The 12,796-nt window shown below is 45.0% G+C and overlaps 1 non-coding gene across 1 annotated transcript; it reads right to left on the reverse strand.

Moving 5' to 3' along the window:
• Positions 1–616: 616 nt before the first annotated feature.
• TRNAR-UCG (transfer RNA arginine (anticodon UCG)) lies at positions 617–689 on the reverse strand. Its single transcript has one exon. It is a non-coding gene; the product is annotated as a tRNA-Arg (tRNA).
• Between the last annotated feature and the right edge of the window lie 12,107 nt (positions 690–12,796).

Below are 12,796 nucleotides of genomic sequence, written 5' to 3' on the forward strand. Positions count from 1 at the left end.
CACACCACATCTCCACACACCCCGCACACACACAGCCTTTCCTTCCCTATTTTCCTTCAGTTTTTTTTTTTTTTTTCCCTATCCTCGTACTCCTTCCTTTGCCTTTCTTTCTTTCTTCCCTCTCTTTGACTTCTCTTCCCCTCCTTCACTCGTTTTTCTTCATCTCATGCTAATTTTATGTCTCTTCTTTGATCTCGTCTTCCTTCTTCTTCATTCATTTTCTTTCACTTCTCTCACCTCTCCTCTCTCCTACTCCCTTTTTACACCTCTTTCATCTTTCTTTTCTCCCTCTTCCACTCCTTCAGTCTCTCACTCAGGTTTCCTTCATGATTTACCCATTTTCTCTTTTGTTTCCTCTGTCTACTCCCCTTCCTCCTCCTCCTCCTCCTCCTCCTATCATCATTCATTTTTCTTTCTGGTCCCATGCTTATCTAAATGTGAACCCAGTGGACTGCAGAGTGTAATCAATCTCCTCCTGTAAGTCTACCATCCTCCTTTCGTGAAGTAGGGAGGGAGAGGAGGGACGTTACCCTGGCAGTGGAGCCGCCCCGCTATATCAGTCCCACCACACGAAGGCGTCCCCCATCAGCACCCCCTTTGAAAGTATAAAAACAGCCGACCGTGACAGGACTCGAACCTGCAATTTTCGGATCCGAAGTCCGACGCCTTATCCATTAGGCCACACGGTCCGATGGACAAGAGAAGGATAATCAGTTTGAAAAACAAAGAGAGGTGGTGAAAAAGGAAAGAGAGAGAGAGAGTGAGAGTATGCTAGGATGGATACTGTCTGACGTTCGGGGAGGAGTGAGAAAGATGAGAGAAAGATAGAAGCAGGGCATAAAACAGGCTTGAGTATTGGTGCAGGAATATTGCTCGTAGAATATTACTCGTGACAGTACTTTCGGGCGAACCTAAAGAAGTAGATAGAGAGAACCAGCTGCGAGAAGGAACAGCTGTACAAGTCATAGCTAATTAAAAAAAAAAAAAATCTAAAATTAAAAGGGCCGTATTCTTGCAGGCTTAGGAGGCCATTAGCACCTCCTCTTTTGCGATTTATTTTTTTAAGTTGTTGTTGTTGTTGTTTTCTATATTTTTTCAGTATACGTATAGGCAGCGCAAACAATACACAACAGAGCATCAACCCGCCTTGTGTAAATATAAGGGGTGGAATTCTAAGTGCCTTGGAAATTTCGTAACACCTCTCCCTAAGCGAGTTATTCTGGATGGAGGGCTTGATGGTCAGGAGGGTTTTCTTTGCTATCCTTATCTTATTCTTGCCTTCGAGTTATACCTTCCAGACGAGTTACCTAATTTACAGTAGGACAACCTGTATTTATCTTCTTATGTCTTGTAAGTTGTATATATATTTCTTCAGGTCATTTTTTATTTTCCATTTTCCTTCCCCCATTACTCTCTCTCTCTCTCTCTCTTCCTCCTCCTCCTCCACCTCCTCCTGCTTCTAGGCATAACAATATTCAGCAATGACGCCACTAACCCGTTATGACCCTACACCATCCTCTTTCCTCCTCCTCCTCCTCCTCCTTGCTTTCTCTCCGCCTCTCTTCTCTCTCCTTTTTTCACATCTTTCTCCCTTCTCTCCCTCTTCCTTTCCTCACCTCTTTCTTCCTTCTCTCTCTCTCTCTCTCCTTCTCCACCTCCTCCTGCTTCTAGGAATAACAATATTCAGCAAATGACGATACTAACCCGTTATGGCCCTTCCTACACTATCCTCTTTTCTCCTCCTCCTCCTCCACTTTCACCTCTTCCTCCTCCACTTCTCTCTGTCCCTCTTCTCTCTTCTGCACCACTCTCTTCCCTCCTCCTCTTCCTCCATCCCTGCTTCTAGGTATAACAATATTCAGCAATGACGCCACTAACCCGTTATGGCTGGCACGGAACCGCCCGCCGCCCCGACTTTGTTTACTCCTGATGGCCGGTCGGGGAGTCGTGTGGGGCCGCGGCGAGGAAACGGCCTGATGCCTTGATGTCGTTCGAAGTTTCTCCCCCCCCCCCCTCGTCGTCGTCTCGTTGTGCTCAGATGGCTTCCCACAAGTTTATGGGAGTCGGGAGCGTCGCTGGGTGTGTTGTCGTAGTGGTAGTGGCGATGTTCTTTTGTTTTGCGAGGCTGCTCGAGTCGGTGGATCAGATTCGGTGCATTTTTGTTGTCTAAGAGGGATTTATACTTCTTGTCGAGGCTCAGTTGCATTTCCGTCCGGGTAAACAAAGGAGGCGTGGAAAGTAGGAAACGAGTCTACCAGCAGCATCCCCCTCCTTCCCAGATCGCGAGCGTCGTTGTGTTCTGGCATGGGCACGAAGAATTCTGAACCGATTTCCCAACAAATAGCAATCACGCCCCGCACTCAATTCCTTTTTATACGCTCTTATTTACTTAACCCATATTTGTAGAATTTAGGTGTCAAGACTAAGGCCGCGATCCAGAAAGCTTCGTATCTCCCTCGCTCTCTATCGTTCACAGACATTCTCCACGATTCAGTGTCTCCGCGAACATAAACTTCTGGAGACAGTTTTCGCCTCCAAGAATCTCGCAAGACAGTTATTGAATGCCATTTCAACTTATTGCATGAATTCACTGCCTCTTGGCCGAGTTGTCCCCAATGCCGAGTCAAAAGGGGCGATGGACCGATACAGCCAAATAGCCACGAATACAAATTGGAAAATTCTCGTGGACTGAGGGATGGGGGTGAGGGAGGAGTGTGGGGGGAGTAAGGGAGGGAGAGGGGAAAGATATGTGGGGTGGGGGAGACGAGGGAGACGTGTGGGGGGATGGAGAAGGGAGGAGGGGGAGAGGCGGTTGAGAGAAGGCTTGGAGTAGAGGTGGGGGAAAGAGAGTGGGGTGTATGGGGGATGGAGGATGGGGAGAGACAGAACTGAGAGAAGGCCTGGAGTAGAGGTGGGGAAAAGAGACTGAGGGTGGGGAGAAGAGGTTGGAAGTTGGTGTGAGGTAGGAGGAGGGAAACAGCTGAGAAAATGCATGGAGGAGAGGTGGAGGGAAGGAGAGATGACGGTGGGAGGGAAAAAGATGGAGAGAAGAAAGACAGGGTGATATGAGGGAAGGGAGACGATGGTGGTGGAAAGAAGAGAGAGGCGGTGTGAGCGAGAGTGAGATAATGGATGAGGAAATGGTGTGAAAAAGTATGATGGAGAGAAAGGAAAGGGTTTGATGTGAGGGGAAGAGGACGTCGAAAAAGGGAAGAAAGCATGGGCTGGTATGAGAGGGGAGTAAGGTGAAGGGAAGAGAAAGGGGAAGTGTGGTCTGTCCCGGAATAAACGGGGAGCTGATGGAGTGGGTAAAGGGAAAAAGAGCGTGAGAGTGAGAAAAGTGAGAGTGATGAGGTAAGAAAGGGTGGAGGTTGACTGAGGGAGGGTGTTGGGGTTGGCGTGGGTATAGGAAGGGATGGGAGGGGAGGGGGAAGAGTGAGGGTTGGTGCTGAAGGCAAGGTGGGGTTGATGTGGGTGGGTGGGTTACAGGGTTGGGGGTAAGAGGTGGAGGTCTGTGTGTGATGAGAGAGTTGAAGAATTGGAGGTAATGTAATGGGGGAGAAGTCGCCATAAAAGAATGAGGTTGGTGTGGGTAAAGAGAAGAGGGGTGTAAGTGGAGGAATTGGTAGGGGTGAATGTAAGGGGATGAGGGGGGGAGGAGCTGCGTGGGAGATCAGGGGAGGAAATTGAAGTGGGAATTGGTGTCGGGGAGATGTTAATAAATGTTAAGGAAAAGGGATGGTAGTCGGTGTATGTGAAGGGATAGGAGGGAGGAAGGAGAGATTGCGAGAGGGGTAGAGGGAGTGATGATGAGAAGGTAGAGAAAGAAAGTGAAGGAGGGAGGGACGGAGGAATGGGGAGGAGGTGCGGGAAGAATGTGAGGGAAGAAGGGAAGATGAAAATGAGGTAAAGCAAGGGAGGGACTGGAGAGAGGCAGAGGGAGGGATGAAGGGGAATGATGTGGAGGGAGAAATGGGAGGGAGGCAAAGTGAAAGGCGGGGAGGGAAGAACAAGAGTGAAGTGGAGAGAAGAAGGAAGAGAGGAAGAGGGAGGGCGAGAGACATGGAGGAAGAGAGGGGGTGGAGGAATAACATCTGATAAGGCGTATATCTCTTGTTCTCGTGGTCTCACCGGGAAGATTTGGGAGATGAGTTGAAATGGCGGCCGTGGAGAGGGTGAGAGGAGCACTGAAAGAATTATCTGAGGAAGAGCGAGAGAGAAAATAAAAGTGCTTGGAGAATGATGGTGATGGAAGGTAAGATTGCAGTTGAACTAGGATATGAGAAAAGGTGAAACAGGATAAATGAAACTGCTGAAAGGAATAGAACGCTGTACATAAGCTAAAATATAACTAAATGTGAACCAGTAAGGAAAAAAGGACTGGCGTTGAGTTAGAATATGTCTGAAGGATAATTAGGATGGAAAATGAAACTGCTATTGATCCAAGACATTAATGAAGGTAAACTAATGTGAAGCAACATTAGGCTAAGGTTGTCGTGCTGAAAGGGGTTTACCACACGGAGCCGCTACACTCCTTTTACACCAACCTGACCCAGATTTTCGTCCTTTTCGTTGCCTTTTGTGTAGCTCATTGGCAGAAAAAGGCAATGCTAGTGCTCTATATCCTTGCCATAGCACTTCTTCGTGACTACCACCACATTCTAATGCTCATCGATTGTTACAACTCGGCACTGAAGAAGGAGAGATGGGAATTTTAGGCCAAGTTAGATATAAAAAGAGAATAGTTACTTTATTCCATCTACCATAGGACGGTTTTACTCAGCTGAAGGATATTCCAGACAGTCCAACGCCCGTATTCTCGTCAGGTAAGGAAGCTCCCTAACACCTCTTCCTTAGTGACTTATTGTTAGGTAATACTGGTTAATATCCTTTCGTATGTTAGTTATTCAGAGGACGGCGATATTGGATGAATTTATACAGCACAGAATAGGACAGTAAGGTGTTAAAAAGCAAAATAAATCGCTTTGGAAAAGGTGTTAGGGAACTTCCATACCCAACCACAATACAGGCCCAAAGGTTAATCATATGGTTCGTCTTATTCCCGTCTGAGGAGGATTTACGAGTCTCCCCCTGACAGGCGATGAAATAGGGAGGGATCTCGCAAGACTGATTTCTTTGCGCCTCTCCCAGGTCAAGGAGAAAGAGGAGCAGGAGACGGAGGAGGAGGAAGAGGGGCAGAAGAATGAGGAGGAAGAGGAACAGGAGACTAAGGAAGAGGAAGAGGAGAAGGAAACGGAGGAGGAGGAAGAGGAGTAGGACACGAAGGAGCAGGAAGAGGAGTAGGACACGAAGGAAGAAGAAGAGGAGCAGGAGACGGAGGAGAAAGGGCAAAAGAAACATTAGGTGAAGAAGTGAATCATCATCATCATTATCATCATCATCATTATCATCATCATCATCATCATCACCACTAACCTATATCCTGTGTCATGAAAGGGTGGGTAAGATTGGCAATAAGAAAAAAGGAGTGCACAAAAGAATAACTCTCAGATTGCCCAGGGAAATGGAACCACAGCCCCATTTACTCGTCAATCAAGCCTTCAAAATTCCTAGGTCATTTCAAACAAGCCAAACTATCCACAAATGATCGGATCTTGAATTTGGCTCTCTGTTGTATTTTGTTTTTCTCTTGGAGGGAGCTGTTACTGCGGGCTCATGGCCTTTGGTTCCTTCTTCCTCGCATAAAAAAAAAAAAAAAAAAAAAAACACGTACCACACAAGCTATCAACATTCGAGAGAGACTGGGTGATAGGCGACAGTGTTCACAATATCACCCTCTCGTGAATGTTGAAAAATGTCCCCTTCTCATGGCCGGGACAACTCTAGACTACTACTATAGATGACACCAGACGATTTTGAGGGAATTTTACTAACATTCTCATAATGCTAAGCAGCAATTATGGTCATTCAATTACTACCAAACACTGAAAATAAAGGCATATTCATACTTCAGGTGCTATGCGTCTTTTATCTTAACCTGGCCCAGATTTTCGTCCTTTTGCACCATATTTCATGTTGCTCATTGGCAGATTAAGATACTACTACGGCTCTGCATCCTTTCTATAGCACTTCTTTGTGACTATCATCGTATTCCAGTGCTAATCTGTTCTAAAAAATTAGTATTCAAGATGGAGAGATGGCAGTTTTAGGCCAAGTTAGAGTAAAGAGAGTATACAGAACATTTTCCCTTCATCTCTTGAGTAAAAATACGTGATCAGACATCTAGGGGTTGGAGATCAGGGTCTGTAATCCCTTTTCCTTCATCTGCATCTCTCCCTCACGCCCCTCTTATCCTCCCTAGTCCCCATCCCCCCTCCCATGCCCCCCTGACCCCCTAGCCCCCTCTCGCTCCCCCTTCGTCCTCCCTCATTTCCCTTTTCCTCGTCTCCCTTCCCCCTCTTCTCCCCCATTACCCCCTTCTACTTCGACAATGCTCCATCCCTCCTCCCTATGCCCCTTGTCTCCGCCCCCTACCCCTTACTCTTCTCCCCTCTCAGCCTTCCCTGCTACCTCATCTACATCTCTCTTCCCAACCCCTCATTCTTCTCTTCTACTTCAATTAAATCTCTCTCCCTCACCCCCTTCCTTCTATTACCTCATCTACAGCTCTCTCCCCCATCTCCCTCACCCTTCCCTTCTGCTTCATCTACATCTCTCCCCCCACCCCCTTCACCCTTAGGCCCCCCCTCTCACCCCCTGGCCCCCCACCCATACAACACTCCTTCTGACAGCTAAAACGACCCCCCTAAAGGCCCTCGGGGGAGACAAGGAAACAGACATGCATTTAAGTGGAATTTTTAAGCGAGAATATAGAACGAGAAGACCAAAAAATAGAATATCCTTAACCCCTTCCATCTGGCGACTTATTTTTTCACCAGGCTACCTTCAGACGATTTATTCAGCTTAGGGAGAGAAATAGCTTTGTGGAGGGATTTATGGAGACTATTTTTAACCCCTCCAGGATAAAATTTTCTGCAGGTTCAGCTAAATCGTCTGGAGGGAGTGGTAACGTTCTCGCTTGCCATCTGGTAGACGGGAGTTCGCGCCTCGCTCAGGTTGCGAAAAGTTTCACTGACGAAGTGGGTGGTTACTGTCCCCCTTGAGCAAGGGGATGGGTGTGTGCGTGTGTGAAGGTCACAGCCTTGCCCTTAGATCGGACTATATGAGGTCTCAGCTCCCTTCCGGGAGGGTAAAAGCTGACGATCACGACCATCATGTGATCCTGACCGACCCGGTGAATTACACACACACACACACACACACACACACACACACACACACACGTAATCGAAATGAAGAGACTCGGTTTTACCCCTTCAGTTTCGTTACCATTTTTTTTTTTTTTTCTTCCTCCAGACGATTTCATTCAGCGCGAGAGAGACTTTTTCAAACTGGAGAAGTAAGATAAGGCCTTCATTAATCCCCTCCATACCATTAATCTTTCTTGAGCTGAATTAAATCGTCTGGAGATATTAAGAAAAGAAAAATCACCTTATTGAAGAAGTTAAGAAAATTCACTAAGCCGGGAGCTAAATTTCGCCTATTAATTCATCTCTAATACTTCTCTTGAACTTCTCACTTTCCTCTCAAAATTTAGCCTATTATTTCAGCTCCAATACTTCGCTTATACTTCTCACTTTCCTCTCAAAATTTAGCCTAATACTTCACCTCCACTACCTCTCTCGCACTTCTCACTTTCCTAACAAAATTTTACCTATTATTTCACCTCTGCTACCTCTCTCGCACTTCTCTCTCCTGTCAAAATTTCGCCAATTCTTTCACCTCTACTACCTCTCTCGCACTTGTCACTCACCTCTGTTGACTTATAATTCTAAGTTGAGAGAGAGACTTGCTGTGTTTCTCTACCCACATATGGTTCTCCTTGATATGATGAGTCAGGGAGGAAAAAGTGTGTAGACGCAGTTAAAAAGAAGCCCAACTTTTGACCCAGACTGTACCTATGGAAGTTACCCTCTCTCCGGATTGTAGTATAAGTGGCTCTGGAAATTTCTTAACACATTTTTCCCAGCGATTCACTCAACACATTACACTTCATGGTTCTGTATGTTACTGGTGGGAATTATGTCGATTTTAGAAATATAATAATAATAATAATATGAAAGAGAATGTTCTCGTGTGATATGATAAAGCAAATAAATCGCTAAGGAAGAGTTGCTACGAGGTCTCCCATGCCACTTCGAATACGGTCCTCAGTGTGTGTGTGTGTGTGTGTGTGTGTGTGTGTGTGTGTGTGTGTGTGTGTGTGTGTGTGTGTGTGTGTGTGTGTGTGTGTGTGTGTGTGTGTAAAATATAAAATAAAAATAACCCTCAGTAATATGCAAAACAAATCGTTAAGGAATACGTGCTGCGGAATCTCCTACGCCACTTAGAATACGAATCTCTGTATGTGTGGGTAAATAAAAAATAACCCTCTTTTATCGTGCATGTCCCCTCGGTTTCCTTCCAGTGCCTCGTTTCCCCTCGGGGCTGGTCTGGTCTCCCCTCGCAATCTCGCGGTCAGATGGTCCTTCGTCCGCTATTATAAATGATGCATATCCGGAGAGGGTTGGCCGCACCGCTTCCTGTTATATATACATTCTTTTATGACGGACGCTTGCATATTGCCTGACCCCGCCGCCAGAGGGAAGGGGAGGGGGGCAGGAGATGAGAGAGAGAGAGAGAGAGAGAGAGAGAGAGAGAGAGAGAGAGAAATGGGAGAAATGGCGTTCCCCCGAGCTAGACCCTGGAATGGATCATATAGCCCCTCAAGGTTACAGGAGAGAGCTACCCCTCCCGGCACTGTAGTCTCTCGGCAGAGAGAAAGAGAGAGAGAGAGAGAGAGAGAGAGAACGATGCGAGAACTCCTACGTACTGTACATGATTTACAACCTTTGTGGAAAACACTTTCTTCTGATGTTTATATAAAGAAAAGACAGGAATGCTCTTTGCGTTCCTGCAATACCAAAGTCGTCCTTTACGGTACGCAGAAACACATATACATAAATACAAATATGGACACATACATACATGCATACATATATACATGTACACATACATCCATGCGCACATACATACAGGTCCCCACAGTCCTGCATGGTACACTCAGCACCGCGAACATGCACTCTTTACATGGAGTGAATCTTAGTTCATCTGCATTCGAAGCGTCTCCAGTTTGTGCGTGTGGGATGGGGCAGAGATCAGGAGTAAGCGGGGAGAGAGGGAGGGACGGAGGGAGAAAGGCGGTGAGGGAAGGAGGTAAGCGGGGAGGGAGAGATGGAGGGAGGTGGTGGGGGGAGGAGGTTCACAGAGTGGACGATGACTTTCGAAGCTTAGTGACGTTATCTTCGAAACCTAATATACCTTTCAGAATATTGTGTAAGAGTTACGTAATTCTTCGACCAGAAAGTGAAGCAGTATTATCGACCGTTAAAAATAATAATAATAATAATAATGATAAGTAAATAAAGTACCTTGCCCCAGGGATTGCATGGGCATCGATATCAGTAAATAATTCGGATATTCATGTGTCTATCAACCCTTTTATGTATCTATCAACCCTTTTATGTATCTATCAACCCTTTTATGTATCTATCAACCCTTTTATGTATCTATCAACCCTTTTATGTATCTATCAACCCCTTTATATATCTATCAACCCTTTTCTGTATCTATCAACCCTTCAGTCATGTGACCTATTTTTCCTACTATTTTTACTACCTCAAGATGCCTACACTCAGGTTAAAGGGGGAAGTCTTGCAGCGAAGGGGTTAATGAAGAATATATTTACCCGATTTCAAGCCACCTATGTCCCTAGAAGTATCGGGCCTAGTCACTGCAGCCTCCCACCCTAGTCACTCCGGCCTCCCACCCTAGTCACTCAGGCACAGACCTAATATAACGTACCATAACATAACCTGTGACTAGGGCTGATTTAACTAGGGGCGGGAGTGACTAGGGCAGGAAGAAATATGGGCCGGAGTGACTGGTTTCCATCTAACCCCTCCTGTACGAAAAGCTTATTCAGTGGTTCATAATATCCCCACAGAACTGCAAAAAAATACGTCATCGCACTGAATGAATAAATCTAGTACCATATCGTTAAAGTGCTCGCTTGTTATACCAAAAATTAATATTATACTCTAATTCCGATTCGTAATCTTTAAATACGGATAAAATACACAAGCTCTCAATACGGATGAAATACACAAGCCTTAAATAGGGATCAGATACATTAGAAAAATACAAAAACAATAAATTTACACTCCTTGCCAAGATTATATCCCCTAGCTCTTGCCTCCATCTACCGCAAAACACATCGTCGAAAAGAAGCCCTAGTTCGGTGACTGTGAATTGCGCGAATGTCATTTTGGCTCACAGTTAATAATTTCCGTGTCAATCTTCCCCTTAGAACGAGCCACAATAGTCGATCCAGGTCCCCAATTGAACCACTGGGTGAAAAGGGAGAAGGGGAGAAACTAATTTCGTTCTAATGCCTGACCGGCGCGAAAAAAGGTAAACAAACGCAAAAGGTGTGGAGCAGTACACCTCACACCCACGCGGTCTCTGACAAGACTCGCTTCATTTTCACGCGTTCGAAGCAACGAGTCACGCGATCTTTGAAGCAGTTTCTCTTTAAGGATGACAGGTAGGCTCAACAATGTTTTGTTCTCGCTTAACTATGAAGCTGTGTGACATGTGGGAGTACTGTACTGGCGGTGTAACTATTATTTGTACTATTTTATACAGTGGGCCTTAAGGAGCGCGGTATGATACTTATGCCCGAACAAATCAAATAACTGCAGACTCTGTATTAGTGAATATATACTCGTTTATGTTCGCACAAACACTGAACCAAGCGCCTGGAAAGAACAACAGATGACGATGTATCGACTGCTCGTGACAACATACTGGAGCAATCTAATGCTCGCATGTCTGGCGACCTGAATACAACAGTGCTTGGTTGTGTTGCATCATTGAATAAAAGCTTTAAGGTTACTATAGTGTTACATAATAATCTGTAAGGTTTATTTGTTGTTGTTTTATCAGTAGGAGAAGAAATGTATATTTACAGCATATAACGCTTTTTATTAAGGAAATGAGTTATGGTCAAGGAAGCTAGACGTATGAGGAAGGTCCAGCTACAAGCAAAATTTGGAGCAAACAATTGTGCTGCCATCTCCCGTGTAGGACATCTCGACAAAGAATATGGGCATGGGGAAATTAAAGAAAGTTGTCAGGGTTCGAAGTTAAATATAAACATTTTTGTAATCTCCATTTTCGTATCGTACTCCTTCCTGTTCGCTGACACTTCAGTAATTCGTTTTGTCCTCTAATGACTGTTTCCTCGAGTGTTGGGATCAACAATATGGCCACAGCAAAAACATCTCACCAAGAGAAGGATTTACAAACCATTGCCATCATTTCCCTGTACACGTTATGAAAGAAACATTACCGTGTTGTTATATTTTGCGGAGACAAGGGAAGGAGAGTTTACAGTCTTATTTCTTGTTTTTCCTTCTAAAACATACATTAATTACTCCAGGAGACTGACCGTATATTTGTTAGTGAAGCAAGTTCCTCCTGTTTCAAGCCATACTTCCTCCTACATTCTCTATTTTGTCTATTTTGTACTTGCAGCATAAGGAGCAGTTGACCCCACGCCAGAAACGGTACCCAGCCATGACGACTGAGATCCTCATTGCAGGATACAGGGTAGGTTGAAGAGGTTTATGTACCAGTTTTGAAGTCGCAGTTGTTTCTTCCCATCTGGAATGCACAGCACCACCTTCGGTAGGCTCCGCTCCTGGGCCTGTGCCCAGTTTGTAGATATGCCCACACAACATAACACACATAATTGGGCGCTGCACAGCTCATGACACACTAAGACATCAGAGGTGTAAGGAACCTTTGGGACAATCTCATCGGGTCAGGTACTCATCTGCGGTTGACGGATCTGCTTGACAATACAGACAGGCGTTAAGCAACAACACTACCAGCATCGTATATGCGACCTCTATCACCGCATCATTCGGATATTTGAACTATCCCTAAGATTATGGTTTTCTTTGGATGAGTGTCATAGAAAACAGTGGCGCTACGACTGCCTCTTGTAAATGAATTTTGCTGGTGCGTCTATGGCAGTAAGTAATAAGTTGTGTTGTTTCATGTTCGTCTACATTTATTATAATTTAACAATGTTTCATGTACACTTCTACGCAGATCATATCATATACGACTTTTCTATATTTTTTCCCCTTTTCTTGTGAGAAGCTGAAGATATTCTTATCAGCGGATGTTTCCTTCTGTGACGCTTGACTATCTTACGCATATTCTTGGGAGAATGTTTATAATATTTACTCATTTCAAAGAGACGTAGTTAACCTAGCAGTTCGTAACCTAAGATATCAAAATAATTCTACTGAGTCTAATATTACAGTTCGTTCGCTCGTTCGTTTACAGATTTCCTGCACCTACAGTGAAGGCCGGGCCATACATTAGCCCGGTCAGTGGGGCGTGTGTGGGCGGACTTGAAAAATAGTAAGGGGGAAGACAGGGCCTCGGGATTGCCCAGCACACACGCCTTGTCTTCTGGCTGGCTTTGTGGTGTGTATTAACATCCGTCTCGAGACCCACTTTCGTTTGTCAAACACATTAAAGAAAAATAAGCAACTATCAAAATACTTAGTGATAAGGGTCACATTTCCATGTACGCTCCAAGCAAGCCTTCAAAATTATTATTATTATTATTATTATTATTATTATTATTATTATCGAA

The sequence above is a fragment of the Coenobita brevimanus genome, chromosome 84, assembly GCF_032717465.1.
Source record: "Coenobita brevimanus isolate Jiangsu-jjx chromosome 84, ASM3271746v2, whole genome shotgun sequence".
NCBI classification, from domain to species: Eukaryota; Metazoa; Arthropoda; class Malacostraca; order Decapoda; family Coenobitidae; genus Coenobita; species Coenobita brevimanus.